Genomic DNA, 15,466 nt, shown 5'->3' on the forward strand with positions numbered 1-15,466 from the left:
TGTCTATTTATATGAGTATATATTCATAATATGAGTGCAGTTTGTATACAGAATCCTGATTAATATAGCTACCATACATTTTTTTTACCTGATGGACAGGCATGGCTCTAAGAGACTAGGCAGAAGTGCCCACCACTGTAATGAACCACACAATGACCAAGAGAGAGCAGGGCAGTGCTCCACCCTGCCTTGTCTGCCACACTTGCCACTTGAGCTATCTCCCTGGTTCTGACTGACTTGATTCTGACTGCCTTAGGGCTGTGGTGGGAGCCATTATTCCTCCATCAACCTCACCTGACTTTTGAGAAGGCACAACTTGTATACCCAGTAAACTTTCGTGCAAAAGAGAAGTGCACAGAGATGATTCTGAGGGAATAGCTCCCTATGCTTAGGTTAGTCTTTTTCATACCTTCATCATGTATGCCTTCCATGAAGTCTACTTTTAGATGGAGCTGGCTTTTCCTGAATAGACAAGAGAATACAACTGCTTCTGCAGCAAGGATGTATAACACTCCATAACACATGGAGAAGGATACATGATTGTACCGAAGTGTCCCTGTGGATGCTCCGCCTGCAGATGGCTTAGCTACAGGTGCATGTCTCATCATCTGCAGCAGAAATAACACAAGAATTCTTCCAAAACTGGTCTTTGGTTCTGTTTTTTTTTTTCCTCTTCAGGTGCCAAGTGTTGCATTAACTTTGCCTAGGGAGATGTGAACAAGTGTCTACTCATCCCAATTCACTACCAATGACAGACTAAAGAAATTGTTCTGCCCAAGCTTGGCTTGGTGAAATACCAAGTTTAACTGGGCTTATTTGCAGGGATATGGGTGAGGGGATATCCACAGGAGTATGGGCAACTTACAAGCAGCCATACCGCTGGGAGAAACTATTACCCCATCAGAAATTGTTAACTGTTTACATACCCTCTGGGAGGGACGGGGTTTCCTGAATGGCTCTTGCACATAGTGTAGAAAACTCTCCCTCCTCTGTGACAGAAAATTAGTGTCCCAGTCTTATCTGGGTCTCCTGGTGTTAAATCATGGCTACTAAGAGTCCAAGAGGACAATAGCCATGCCATACTTAGGGTAAACTGTTCCACACCAGGCTTTCATTTTATTTGCTTGCTTGCTTGCTTGTTTCTTTGTTTGTTTTGTTTTCTCTACAATGGCAAACACATAATCTACCATTTTTAACAGCCAATGGAATAGTACAGCTCCCACCGTTCCCCTCTAAGAAGGGAGCGGCACATGTATGTGTGTTTCTGTCCTGAGAGGAACAATAAAGACAGACAAACTCAGTGATGTCGCTAGAAACAGAATGATGCAAAAACAGAACCTGCGCCAAATGTCAGGAGTACACACAAAAAAATCCAATCATGAACACAATCAGATAAGGCCTTTGTCCAGCGGGCAGGTTTTTTTTTTTGTAAGATTAAAAAAAGAAAAATTGATTCTCGCCTTATTTTTATCTACAATGCCTATGGAAAGATTTCACTTGCCTTACCACTGCCAGTGGGAAGACCAAGCTGGAATTGCTTGGTTTTGTTTTTGATAAAAACACATAAGACTAACAATTGTCCTATGTTAATATGCAGGTTGAAAACAGACATATGGGGGTTGGGGATTTAGCTCAGTGGTAGAGCGCTTGCCTAGCAAAAAGAAGACCCTGGGTTTGGTCCTCAGCTCCAGAAAAATAAAAAGAAAACAGGCATTTGGCCCAGTTTCCAAGGCCTCAGTCTTCAGGGACCTGACAGGAGTGACTTTTTACAAATCCTAGTCTTTCCTTTATGAAGTAATCACAAAATAAGTAAAGAAACTCCAAGTAAATGTGTAACTCATCTTTTATTCTTTTGCTTTCTAGCTCACCTCAGGCACACACAAACCTACAACAGTACGTATTTGTTGATAAGCTTTTAAATTTGAGTGTCTATTCCAGAACTCACTTTTTGGGCTCACCATATATCATCTTTCCCCTTTTTAATTCTCAGCTTAAAGTTTTCAATGTTCATAAAACACTAACGGGGAGATTCAAATAGCTCTTAGTTTCTCTCGGAGTGAATTTGGAAAAGCAACGACCATGGGTCATCTCTGGCCTCTGCCATCAGCAAGGCTTTCCCGTTTCCCCTCTGTGTCTAAAGATGCCCATTTGCACATGCCCTCTTCTTCTCTTTGGGGATTTACCTGGCTCCCCTCCCAAGACGAGCAACTTCCCGATCACATGCTTTTCTCCCATCACCAATCCTTCCACGAGAGTGGGAGTGAGATTTTCAGATTTAAATATGTTCTTGCTAGATCCAACTTAAAAATTTTAAGGGGTTTTCATTGATCTATGGTGCTAAAAATTGTCTTTAACAAGGCCTACGGGGCATACAGCCTTCTGCCTGCTATATTAGCTTTATTTTATACCACCCTTCCTCTTACTCTCTGGGCTAAACGCACACTGCCATTCCATGAACCTCTTAGTTCCATCAGGCTTTTTCTCTGGGCAGACACTGCTGTGCTTGTTACCACTTTATGTCCCTCCCTCCACACCTTAATATGTGTGTCTGGATTTTTATTACAAGTCCCTCTTTTCATCCTCCATCTCTCGTCTCAAAGATATTTTCTTTATGAAAGCTTTCTCTGAGCCATCCACTTGCAACATAGGAATGATCCCTCTGGCTCTTCTCTCATAGATTTCACTCTTGGCCCTTCAAGTTATTTAGGTCAACTTTAAGGAAATTGTATGTGTCGTGTTTTGGATGAGAGTAAGCACTCAGCTTAGGCATTTGGACATTTGGTCTGTAGTTATTGGTATGGCTTGGGGAAGGTTTAGAAAGAATGGCCTTGCTGGAGGAAAGCTGGGAGTGGGCTTTAGGGATGAGTATATGGTCTCTACACACTTTCAATGTATTCTGTCTGCTTCCTACCTGCAATCGAGGACTTGAACTCTCAGCTTCCTGCCATACCTACTGCTGGCTGCCATGCCTCTATTCTGCCATAGACTCTTACCCTCTTAACCATAAGCCACAAACTCTTTCTTCCTTAAGTTGCCTTTAGGAACAGCATTTTATCACAACAATAGGAAAAAAACCTAGTATGATACATATATTGTTTAGAATTATTTGGTTACTGTCTGGCTCATAAGCTCTATGAGAATGGGGACTATAGTACCTTTTAAGGGCTGCCATAGTTAGATGTCAATTTCTAAAATCAATAGCTTAAACCACATAAAGGTGTTGCTTTGCACTTCTGGAGAGTACCTTCACTGAAATTATGATGTTTGGATTCTACTAAGGGCTTAAGGGAGAGATGGGCTTGAGTCACTCTTTGGTTTATAGATGCCCATCTTCACCTTGCATCTCTTTATACTCTTTCCATATCCATGTATAGCTCTGCAATAAGTCTACCTTTTAAAAAATCATACCAATCATAGTAAGGTCCAACTTAATGACCTCACTTTAATTACATATGCAATAGCTCAGTTTAAAAATAAAGTCATACACTGATATAACAGAAATCAGGACCTTTAACACACACACAGACACACACACACACACACACATACACACACACACACACACACATATATATATGCAGTTGCCCTATACAAGGGACAAGGCTCAAGTCCAACCCTGAGTCTATGATTGCTAAGCATTGTCAGACACACAGACACACAAGCAAATGAAAAAGAAAAGAAAATATCTTAGCATTGATATAGTCCAAATTACCAAGTATGGGTATTATCAGCTACATGTGGTGGCATAATCCCTGGACTACTTCTTTTCCATCATATCCATAAAATTTTAATTTGCATGGATGATGAAGACATGAATAGACTATAATCTACATTCAATGATGGAACTGTGAGAAACTAAGGTTTTATAGAACTAAAGTATAATTATGGAAAAGAAATGGAGATGGGGCAAAGATAGAAAAGGCACTCTATTCCTTATGGTTTTGAGGATTTAGAAATATAATATTGAAGATAAGTATGTAACAGTTCTCATGATATCCATGCCTGAGATGATGGGGGAATGTCTTTCTGTAAGCTGTGAATATATGTTGCTCTGATTGGTTGATAAATAACACCATTTGGCCTATGGCAAGGCAGCTTAGAGGCAGGCAGGAAATTCAAAGAGAGAGACGGGAAGAAGGTGAAGAGAGACACCAGCGAGCTGCCCATGGAGCAACATGTAATGGGATGCAGGTAAAGCCACAGAACATGTGGCAATACATAGATTAATAGTTATGGGCTAATTTAAGATCTAAGAGCCAGCTAGCAAAAGCCTGAGCCATGGCCATGCAGTTATAATTAATATAAACCTCTGTGTGTTTACTTGAGGGATGCAAGTGAGAGAGATTTGTGCCCACCTTGACAGGCCGAGACACAGGAAATTTTCTGACTACACTGAGAAATTAGATATAGTCTATCATATCTTCCAAAAATACGCACACACAAAAATTCCTTCCACATTAGCTCTCTTCTACGCTGTGGACTTGCTATTTCTTCATCAGGAGATAGCATCCATATGTGACTTCATGCTCTGTCCAATAGAATACAGCCAAAGTGATCCTGCACCAATTCTGGGTATACCTTTTAAGTGTACCACCAGTTTGTATTCTTTTTACATGTGGAAATTAAACACTGTATGAAAATCTCTCCCCCATAGCTTAGGGAACTTTTCAGAAGAGGAGGCAGAAGGATAACAAGAGCCAGTGGGGATGGAAGACACCAAGGAAACAAGGCCTTCCAGACAAGAACAGGACTGACACACATAGGAACTCAGAGAGGTATGGCAGCACGCACAGGGCCTGCACAAGTCCAAGCCAGAAGGGCTCTCAGCACTGAGATGGGGAAGTGGGTGTGATCTCCCATCCCTGACCAATATCTTTAACTGACCACTGCTCACAAAGGAAAAAATCGTTTTCTCCAATACAGTCTCACTAGGTGTACAAACAATGGTTAATGGAGGCCCCATGCCCAGCAGTAGGTGACCAACTCAAAACAAGCTCAGTGGTATATTTGGAGGGTTTTTTTTTTTTTTTTTTTTTTGTCTCATAGGGCTTCGTCTGGACACTTATTTACCTCACTGCTCTTTTGCTTATGCATCATTTCCGATTTTGTGTTTTTATATGTGTTCATGTGCTTCTTGTGCCTTGTTTCTATTTTTCTCTCTGTGTGATTCTTTTGGTCTTGTCTTGTTTGTTTGTTTGTTTACTTGCCTGTTTGTTTTCTAAAGAAAGAAAAAGGCATAGAGTTAGATGAGTGGGGAAGAGGGAAGTATTTGGGAGTAGATGAGAGGGCATGATCAGAATATATTATATAAAATATATTTTTCCAATAAAAAAGAAAAATAATGAAAAGGTTAGCCTAATATCACCAATCAGCCAGAAGTTCAAGCTCTGAGACAAGGTCTCTAATACATGAATATGTGGGGGGGGGGGAGAGACAACACAGGACACTCAACACAGGACTCTGCCTAAAGAAAAGGCGCATCCTGGTTGAGCCCTCAGATCACTCCAGTCCTGTTTGCTATTTCCATAAACAGAGGACTCCACAGCAGAACTTAGGAGCAGAGCTCAACTGATGCTCAGGACTAAGGAAACAATGATAAAACATTGATTTGAGATGCTCTGCTTTGGGATGGTTCAGTATTCGGCAATAACTATAACTATTCATGAGTAGACTATGAATAGTCTATCAGTGCCTAATTCATAGCAAATACTATGCGTTCTTGTTGGATAGATAATACCATCCCTGGAGTGCAAAGAGAATGAGGATTGTACAAAAAGAAGTGGTTCCTTTGAGCAAGAATGGAAAATCTACTTTGGTGCGTTTGCTCTCACAATGTTTTTCTTTGAAAAGCTTCCTCTGCCACAAGCCTTTCCACATTAACAGCTGAATTTAAATCATCTTTTCCTCCTCCTGGAGTTTAGAAAGTTCCTTCTCAAAGAGGATGCCAAGGGCTAGCGATGTAGAATAATCCTCTGGCTGGCAGATGGAAGCTGAGACAGTTACCCTCAGAAAGTGTTAAGATCTGGAGAAAAGGCATGTGTGATGGGAAGTCGTGATTGTCAGCTTGACAAGACTGAGAATCACCTACCATACAAACCCTGGGTGTGACTGAGAGGGTGTTTCCAGACAGGTTTAACTGAGGAGAGAATGTCTATGGGTGTGAGTGTATTCATCCTATGGGCTGTGGTGCTGGGCTAAATATAAAAGTAGGAAAGAAGGCTGAATAGCACCATTTGCCTCTCTGCTTCCTGACAACAGATACAATGTGGCTAACCACCTCATGCTCTCATGGTTACACTTTCACTGATGCTCTAGACTACACCCTCAAAGGAGGAACCAAAACAGGTCTATGTAGCCAGAAGCTTTCCTGTGTCCCACAGATGCTCACTCCCAAATAAACACACAGATCCTTATATTCATTACAAGCTGTTTGTTCTCTGGTCCAGGCCTATTACTAACTAGCTCACTCACCTTAAATTAACTCATTTCTATTAATCTATGTATTGCCATGTGTCTCTTAGCTTTACCTGAGTTCAATTACATCTTGCTTCTCAGGTGGCTGCTTGCAGCATCTCTTCTGACCCACCTTTCTTCTTCCTGTATCTCTCTTAGATTTCATGTCTGGCTGTCTCCTGTTTTACCATAGATCAAAACAGTTTCTTAATTAACCAATGGTAGCAACAATTATTCACAGCATACAGAAAGACCATCCCACAGCAGATCTATCTTTCCTTTCTTCCTTCCTTCCTTCCTTCCTTCCTTCCTTCCTTCCTTCCTTCCTTCCTTCCTTCTTCCTTCCTTCTTTACTAAAATTGCTGTGTTTAGTAATTAAAAAAGTGACCACTTCAACATGATGGGTTATAAAGGTGTTATATCATTTATTCTCCAACACCCACAAAACCCCAAGATCCCAATATGGGACATTTGACTAAATCCAATTCTACTGTATCTATAATCTTTGTCAACAATAAGCTGTAGTTGGCATTTGAACCCTGGTAAACCATCTGTCTTTAGAAATTTAATTTTTTCAACTATTTCATGGACTAGCATAGCAAAGAGAGACAGTTGCTACTTTATTGATTACTTTTCTTAAAAAAAATTTAAAAGAATCTTACTCATCAGAGAAAACTCTTCCCTTTAGAAATAAGTCTCTGCTTTAAGAAAAGAAAAAAAAGCATTTTTGTTTGTTTGTTTTTAATGTGAACCTAAGGGATAATTTCCCAGATTCAGGGAAAAACTTTGTATTGGAACTTTCAGAAATAAGATTTTAAATATCCATATATATAAGGTGTGCAGTCATGTGCACACCCACTCTTCTGTCCCACCACAATCATGCTCATATACCACAGCTGTCTATGCACACAGACATACTCACACATCTTCTCAGATCAGAAATAATTTTGCAAGCTACATTTTACAACATCCAATTATAATCTTCTGTTTCAAAAAGTAAGACAAAATCAACCAAAAATGCTACATATTTACTTATTTACCTTGTAACATTTATAAAATGCTTTTAAGCTGGGCAGTGGTGTCACACACCTTTAATTCCAGCACTCCAGAAGCAGAGGAGGACAGATATCTGTGAGTTCAAGGCCAGCCTGGTCTACAGAGTGAGTTCCAGGACAGCTAGGATTACACAGAGAAACTGTGTAATTACTGTCTCAAAAAACAAAATAAATAAGCAAATAAATAATAAAATAAAATACTTTAAAAATAGTTCTGAGACATTCTCCCAAACTATGTGGCTCCGTTTGTCCACTACAGCTGCCACTACAGACATATCTGGCTCCTGAAACAAACCTTCACATTGTTAAACGTGATGCAGTTCAAGAGAAAACACTGTCCTAAGAACCCAGGACTATAGTCCTAATACAGCTTATATATCTGATATAAAACCTGGTGATAATTAAGAAATAGTTAATTTATAACTAGACACAAGCTAAAGCTATGATAAAAACATACAATGCTTATTACTGACTACCTTACATAAGGGGCAGAAAATTGGCTTAGTGAGTTAAGGTGATTGAAACCAAGTCTGCAACCTGAATTCATTCCCAGAACCCACATGATAGAAGGAAGGAAGGACTCCTACAAGGTTTCCTCTAACTTCCACATATGCACTGTACCAAACACACACACACACACACACACACACACACACACACACACACACACACACACACACACACTTTAAAGTACATCGTTCTTTTAAAGGAGGTAGAGGTATATAAAACACACTATTGTTTCTACTGATTCTCCCAAAGACAGTGAAACCAAAGTGTGATCTCATGCAAGACCATGACACTGGGGCCCAGCAGAGCACCGGAGACCTTGAGGAATGAAGCATCATCGGCTCCAAAAAATGTGAAAACTGCGGACCTGAGCAAATAATTCTCATCTGATCACTATTAAGCTCTTTAACTCATTCTGACGGTTTTTTGGGGGCAGATTAACTGAATGTATCTAAAAGAATTGTTGAAACCAAGGTTGGATAAAGCACAGGGACAAATAGCCAAACGAATGGAAACACAAGAACTATGAACCAAAGGCTGAGGGGCCCCCAACTGGATCAGGCCCTCTGAATCAGTGAGAGAGTTGATTGGCTTGATCTGTTTGGGAGGCATCTAGGCAGTGGTACCGGGTCCTGTGCTCATTGCATGAGTTGGCTGTTTGAAACCTGGGGCTTATGCAGGAATGCTTGGCTCAGTCTGGGAGGAGGGGACTGGACCTGCCTGGACTGAGTCTACCAGGTTGATCTCAGTCCTCGGGGGAGGCTTTGCCCTGGAGGAGGTGGAAATGGGGGGTGGGCTGGGGGGAAGGGGAGGGGGCAGAAGGGGGGAGAACAAGGAAATCCATGGCTGATATATAGAACTGAATGGTATTGTAAAATAAAATAAAAGGAAAAGAAAAAGAAAAAAAAAAAGAAGTGTGAAAGGCATGTGGGGTTCTCTTCTGATAGTCATCTTTGGTTTTCTGCTTGTTCCCTTCACCAGGGACATGGCTGTAAGAGTACAGGAGTCATGTGGCGTGACTTGACATTCAAGAGTGTGTGACCAATCCCAGCTGCATCCTGTGTGCAAGATAAGGATGATTACACTACACTTTCTCCTAAATAAGTGTGCCTAGGATTACATATGCTAATTTACAGAGGGCTTGGCATATGCCAAATGATCAACTAATTATTAAAATAACTGATTTCATTGATATTGTTGTAGTACTTTTGTTTTCTCACACAAAAATACTTTTCTGTGGTATCAGCACAACCAAATTACTGATGAAACATAAAAATATTATAGTAGAAAAATTACTTCATTTGCAATTATGAAAAATCATACGTTCCCTCAAATGTGTAAAGTTTGTATGACTTTTCTAGTCATAAGATTGATATATGCTTTTACAGTTAAAATGGTAAAAGGATAGTAGTTCTAAAAACAAATCTCTCTCATTAATATATACCTACAATGTCTAGGATTATACTTCTTGATTTATTGAAATGTTTTTTCACATATGTGTTCTGCTGATATATGAAAATATGTATATTATATGCTTCTTGAAATGATTAAGTTTGTCTTAATAATGTGATGTAAGGCTTTTTAGAAGCCATTATGCTGACAAAACCCATTACTCTTAAGTTCTACATAGTCCTCATTATGTTGGCCAACTATGATTTTATGTATTATAATGACGGATAGGAAGCTTGTTTTAAGGTTATAGCAATCTTATGTTGATGGAAAAAAAAGGTGTATGACAATTTTTTCTGGAATTTTTAAAGAATTATTAAAGTCTTTAAAGAATTATTAAACAACATATGACTGGGCTGATGTTATAATTCTTATGTTAATAAATAACAAGATAGTATGTTAAACAACTCAAGACCATTGAAATGCAAGCATGTACTTTAAAGGCCAGAGTATTCTTTGCCCACATCAAGGCAAAAGTTTAAGAACATATTTGCAGGCTATACTTAAAAGGGAAGAAATGTGTCAAAATGATATAAATGAAGAGAGTGCAATGACATTTACCATCAGATGGAGTAGACATTAAAGTAGATGTTTGAAAAAAATGGAGGCACTCAAGGCACATATTCTTTGAGATTTATGGCCAAAAGCTTCTCTGTCCCAGCATATGGATAATCATAACGATGTTATGCTATAAAAGGGCCGGTCTGAAGTTTTGATGCTCTGCATCGTGTATGTATCTTTGGCCTTGTGTAGTAGGAGATAAAAGAATCAGAGCTCTCTTCTCACAAAACCATTTCTAGAACTGCTGTTTTAGAACGTCCTGCCCTGGGCTGCCTTTTCAGTTTTAATCTCCTGTTCTCATTTTCTCCTTTAAAGAGGTCGCTTTAACTGTCATTAGTGAATGGGAGTGATGACTGATTGAGTATGACATTGAGTGCCCCTCTAGCCGGCCTATCTAAAAGACTACAAAATGAATTTTTAATTCCATTTGTCTAACAGCCAGTCATATGGAGGGCGGTGGGGGGAGGGAAGTCCATGAAAGGTTCCCAGCTCCAGATGTGAGGGAAAAGTAAAGAAAAGGCTATTAGCATTACAAGTCCTGGGTAAGAAAGCAGGAGAAGCCAAAGCAGGGAGCTATTTTTAAAATATCCACATCAAGCACTGGAGGGATGGCTCAGTGGTTAGGAACACTGGCTTCTTTTCTCGAGGACCTGGGTTCCAAGCACCAACATGGCAGCTCACAATGAGTTCCAGAGCTCTGATGGCCTCATTGTGTACCAGACATAGATGCAGGCACCACATCCATACACATAAAATGATTTAAAAAAAAATAATAAAATATTTAAGACAAATGTCAGAAACAGAGTCCACTAGAGTTCCTTGATGTGCTCACAGGAGCTTCCATCCATTCACTCCTCCTCAGTGTCACTTTGCCTCCAAGGTTAGACTCAAGAGTGACAAACCTGGGGTCTGCTCTCAGCACTTTGAACACTCTTGGGTAACGAGAGTGAAACTGTGAGGTCCCTCAAAGATGGCTTTTAGAGCAGGAGAGAAAGGAAAATTAACCATCACTTTCATTTTTATGTTAAAACAATAGACTTATCTATCTTGGCTGCAGGTGGGTGTGCAGGGTTGAACTGAGTCAAGGTCATGATGTCCTTGATATCTGAGCAGAATTTTCCTTATCAAGAAAAATACTCATGAGTATAATTTTGTGAATAACATCTCACATAGAGTTAAGTCTAATGTATGAAGAGTGTTACCCTTGAACTATTAAAAAACATACCAACCATTAATCTTTGGTTATACTTTCCATATGGGTGGTGAAAATGAACCACGTCTTCTTATTTACTGTCAAGTGATTTTGTTGGAAGCACTGATAAAAATTTCCAATGTGTTGATCATTTTTTGTAGACTGGGCATTGTTAGAGTCCACCTGGTGGAGTCTTAATGACCTCCCCTGACAAGAAGACAAGTGACTTACCATGGTTACAGGGCATTTTGAGAGATTCCCCATAGCACCTGGAACCTAGTAGACTTTGAAAGGCAAGGAATGAATTACTGTTCCTTTTAATTTCGTTGACCACATTAGTATAAGTCTCCAAGTATGGCTATTGAACATTGAGAGGATAAATTATACCAGTTTGGTACTTTTAATTACTACTGTGAAGTATTTATACAAAATATGGGTTAAAACTAAACATGTAAAAAAAAACTTGATTAGAAATATGTTTTGTTTGTAAGTCAGTTACCAAGATCAGAATACCACTGACTTAAGTAGAGACTTGACATCACTGTTTTGAATTTGGCCCTCAGAATTTTTAATATCTCATACATATGTGAGTGTATGTGTCTGTGTATGTCTGTGTATGTGTGTGTGTGTGTGTGTGTGTGTGTGTGTGTGTGTGTGTGTGTGTAAAATCCATTCATCATCTTTCGTGCACCTTAAATAATGGCCTCAGACCTTCATAACTTTGATTAGACTTTCCAGCTTTTTTCTCCTCCTGGAAAAATATTCACTCATATTAAGATTCATACACAAATCTTTCTTTAACAAAAATATTTCCATTCTGACATCTTTCTATCATTTCTTTATTCTACTTATTGGCTTCCTTTTATTTTACTTCCTTTTATAATATCATGAGACATAATAACATTAATAAATACAGTTTTATTCCATTATAAGAGAACTAAGTCCAAAATGTGTGAGTGGCATAATGCAATAAATTAATATTACCTAGAAACATATTGGCAAACTACAAGACTTTGAAACTTCCCACACAAATCCTATAGGAACTCAAGACAAGCTAAAAGTCTTTCTGTTTATTGTGTAGTTCAGAGAATGACTAACCATAGCCGTGTTTCTGTTTTGAATGACTGCTAGTAACAAATAGAGAGGTGGTAGATACATAACAAAACATCATCACATTAATGTGTACAACATCTAGCATAAACAACTAAGGAAGCCTGTAGCACAAATCCTAATTGGTCTTAATAAAAAAAAACCCGAGCCAGATATTGGAGTAAATAAAAAAAAAGTTTAAGACTTTCTGTCTTAACCTCCCCAGTGCTGGGATTAAAGGCATGTGTGCCTTCTAAATACAGTACTGGGAGCAAAGGCATGAGATCCCAAGTGCTGGGATTAAAGGTGTGTGCCACCACTGCCTGGTCTCTATGGCTAACTAGTGGCTGGCTTTGCCCTCTGATCATCAGGCAAGCTTTATTTGTTAGAGCATGCACAAAATATCACCACAGAAGCCCTGTTGAAATACAGTGCTAGAGATACTATTCAGAGAACTTAGGCAAAGGGTCCTGTCTATGGATAAGCATCCCATTAGCTGTTTTAACGATGGAGTGTTTTAACGATGGAGATCTTTTTTTTTTTTTTTTTTTTTTTTTTTGGTTTTTTTCGAGACAGGGTTTCTCTGTGTAGCTTTGCGCCTTTCCTGGAACTCACTTGGTAGCCCAGGTTGGCCTCGAACTCACAGAGATCCGCCTGGCTCTGCCTCCCGAGTGCTGGGATTAAAGGTGTGCACCACCACCGCCCGGCAACGATAGAGATCTTTATACCATAAGATAGACATGAGTAGCTTATGTTGGAAGTGTCTAGCCCTTGGTTGTTGCCAAGACCACAATGCCTTTACTCTTAGATGACTTGTTAGCCACTCTCCCTGTCACAATGTCCAGCCTGACTCTGGACAGGGGACTTTAAAGGACACTTTAGACAAACATCCTGGGGTCTGAATTAGGAGAGACAAATTCATTTACCTGTGCCATCTGCCTAGTGAGCTCCAACAGCACCTAATACTTTACCAATACAGTACATATACATTTGCTCCACTGTAAAAATGAAGAAGATAGCAAATGATTACCTTTTAATGTTGAGGTGGACATACTTCATGGATGTAAATTCTGACATCTTTTAGGAGACACAACCTTATAGCAAACTTCCTGTTCCTATGGCTCTAAACATCTTTCCTTTTAATAGTATTGCTTTGTCCTCTAAATTTTATTGTGCTTTAATTCTTTCTTTGAATCAAAGAGGTAGAAATAAGGAGGTAGAATGGCAGAGGTTTTACACACACACACACACACACACACACACACACACACACACACACACACTATAATTAGGATGCTATGTGAAATTCCTACGTAGAGAAGTTTCTAGCTTTGTAACTAGAGCATGTTCTATGTCCTCTCCTGTCTTAAGCTTCAAGACCTGTGAAGTGGCAGTGACAATAAAGATTTTGTGAGGACAATTGAGCTAATGAAGACAAAAAGCCTCAGCATAGCACAAGTATGAAGTATGTAGTAAGTAATCAGTAAGTGTGGTCATTCTATTCTAATTCTGAAGTGATTTGAATGGTTTGTCAAGGTTATTGATTTGTATCTTTACACCAGTGATCACAGAAAATGCAGGATATAATGCTGTTTTTTTTCCTGTGTCTTGATTTATTGACTTAGATTATGCTTCAGGAATAACAGAAGGTCATAGTTTCACAAATATTCAATGGGTCCTCAAATGAGGGTCTGTTTTCAGCCTTAGGGTAGAGAAATTCAATATATGGACATAAATCAGCCTAATTAATTTTTATTTCTCAATTTTCATAGCTATTTATGGCCCATTTGATCTTTAAAAATTTGAAAGGGCTTTTAGAGCCATAAAATACTTTATACATTGCCTGACACTTATTTCCTTTTTTCATACCAGCTAAACCCATCAAAGGTGAAGACAGCATATGTTTGTGTTCATCCTAAGTCTGAAACACCCCCAACTCTCATGAATTTTCTTGATTTTATGTGTTCCTGATAACATTCGATATCTTTCTTCCTAGTATTTCGTCATTGTAATTCTACAATTTTTGGTTCCCGTGTTGAATTCTAGCTACTTTCAGACCAGAATCTGGTAGACGATTGTACACTGTGTGTTCTGTTCACTCTTCAGTGCTAAGCCTTCAGCACACATCTGGCCAACATGGTTTAGAATCTTGAAGAATGAGCAGTAAAATTCCTCAGTTCAAATCTTGACTCTGCCTCTTACAAACTGTGTGATTTTGTAAGTTTGTACTCACGAGGATAAGAGACAGAGGTTGAGGATGAAAATGTGAATATAATTGACAGAAGAGCTTCAATTCATTGTCATATATGTTAAAAAAAAACTACATGCTCAGGAGAACTGCAACTTTGAGTCCATCTTAGGCTTGAGGATGAGTTTCAAGCTATTATAGCCAGATTCTGTCTCATAAAAACAAAAATGAAGCAAAATCACAGTGTTAACAAAGACCGCTGTGTTAGAAATATTACTAAAACATAGTCTAGGTATTTGAATGATGTTATTTGAAGGATTAGTTTCTCCTTTTCCATTGGAAATGGTACAACCCTGAGAATAACCTCTGTTTTGTGGTGAAAGGGTGCTTTGATATAAAAATGGAAATAATATAACAGAGAACAGCCATGGCAGATATTGCAAGGTAGCTATGTCCCACTTTTCCTAAATTTCACTAAAACGTTTTGTTATTGAGATGATAAACTGTTTTTACTGAAGCTGTTTGAGTAAGCTGGTTCTTCTGTCACTGAAAAGGAGATGAGTCTTGATTAAAAGGAATTTTCAAAGTTGTATATTCTTTGGGTATTGGGCATTCTGGAATGGAGAAACGTGAAAAGAGAGTTGCTTCTCCTGGATCTAACAATTGCCTTGTGACATTTCAGTTGCTCACAGGCAACAGATAAATAATTCTCAAGAACTGTGCATCATTCTGAATTATGTGATGAAATCTCATGTTATTTTTCTATGTCTTGATAAAAACATGGTTCATCTCACTGTCCTGAATATTCATGCTGTATACCCTGTCTGGTGTTTAGTATCCATGATATATTCATGTCTAGTTCTTACTAACTGTGCTGTATACACTGCCTGGTTCTTACTGTCCATTCCATGCTGATCACCTAACTGTGCTTTATTTTTCTCTGGTTGGATTAATCCCCATTCATTGTATAGA

Source organism: Peromyscus maniculatus, chromosome 19 (assembly GCF_049852395.1).
Source record: "Peromyscus maniculatus bairdii isolate BWxNUB_F1_BW_parent chromosome 19, HU_Pman_BW_mat_3.1, whole genome shotgun sequence".
NCBI classification, from domain to species: domain Eukaryota; kingdom Metazoa; phylum Chordata; class Mammalia; order Rodentia; family Cricetidae; genus Peromyscus; species Peromyscus maniculatus.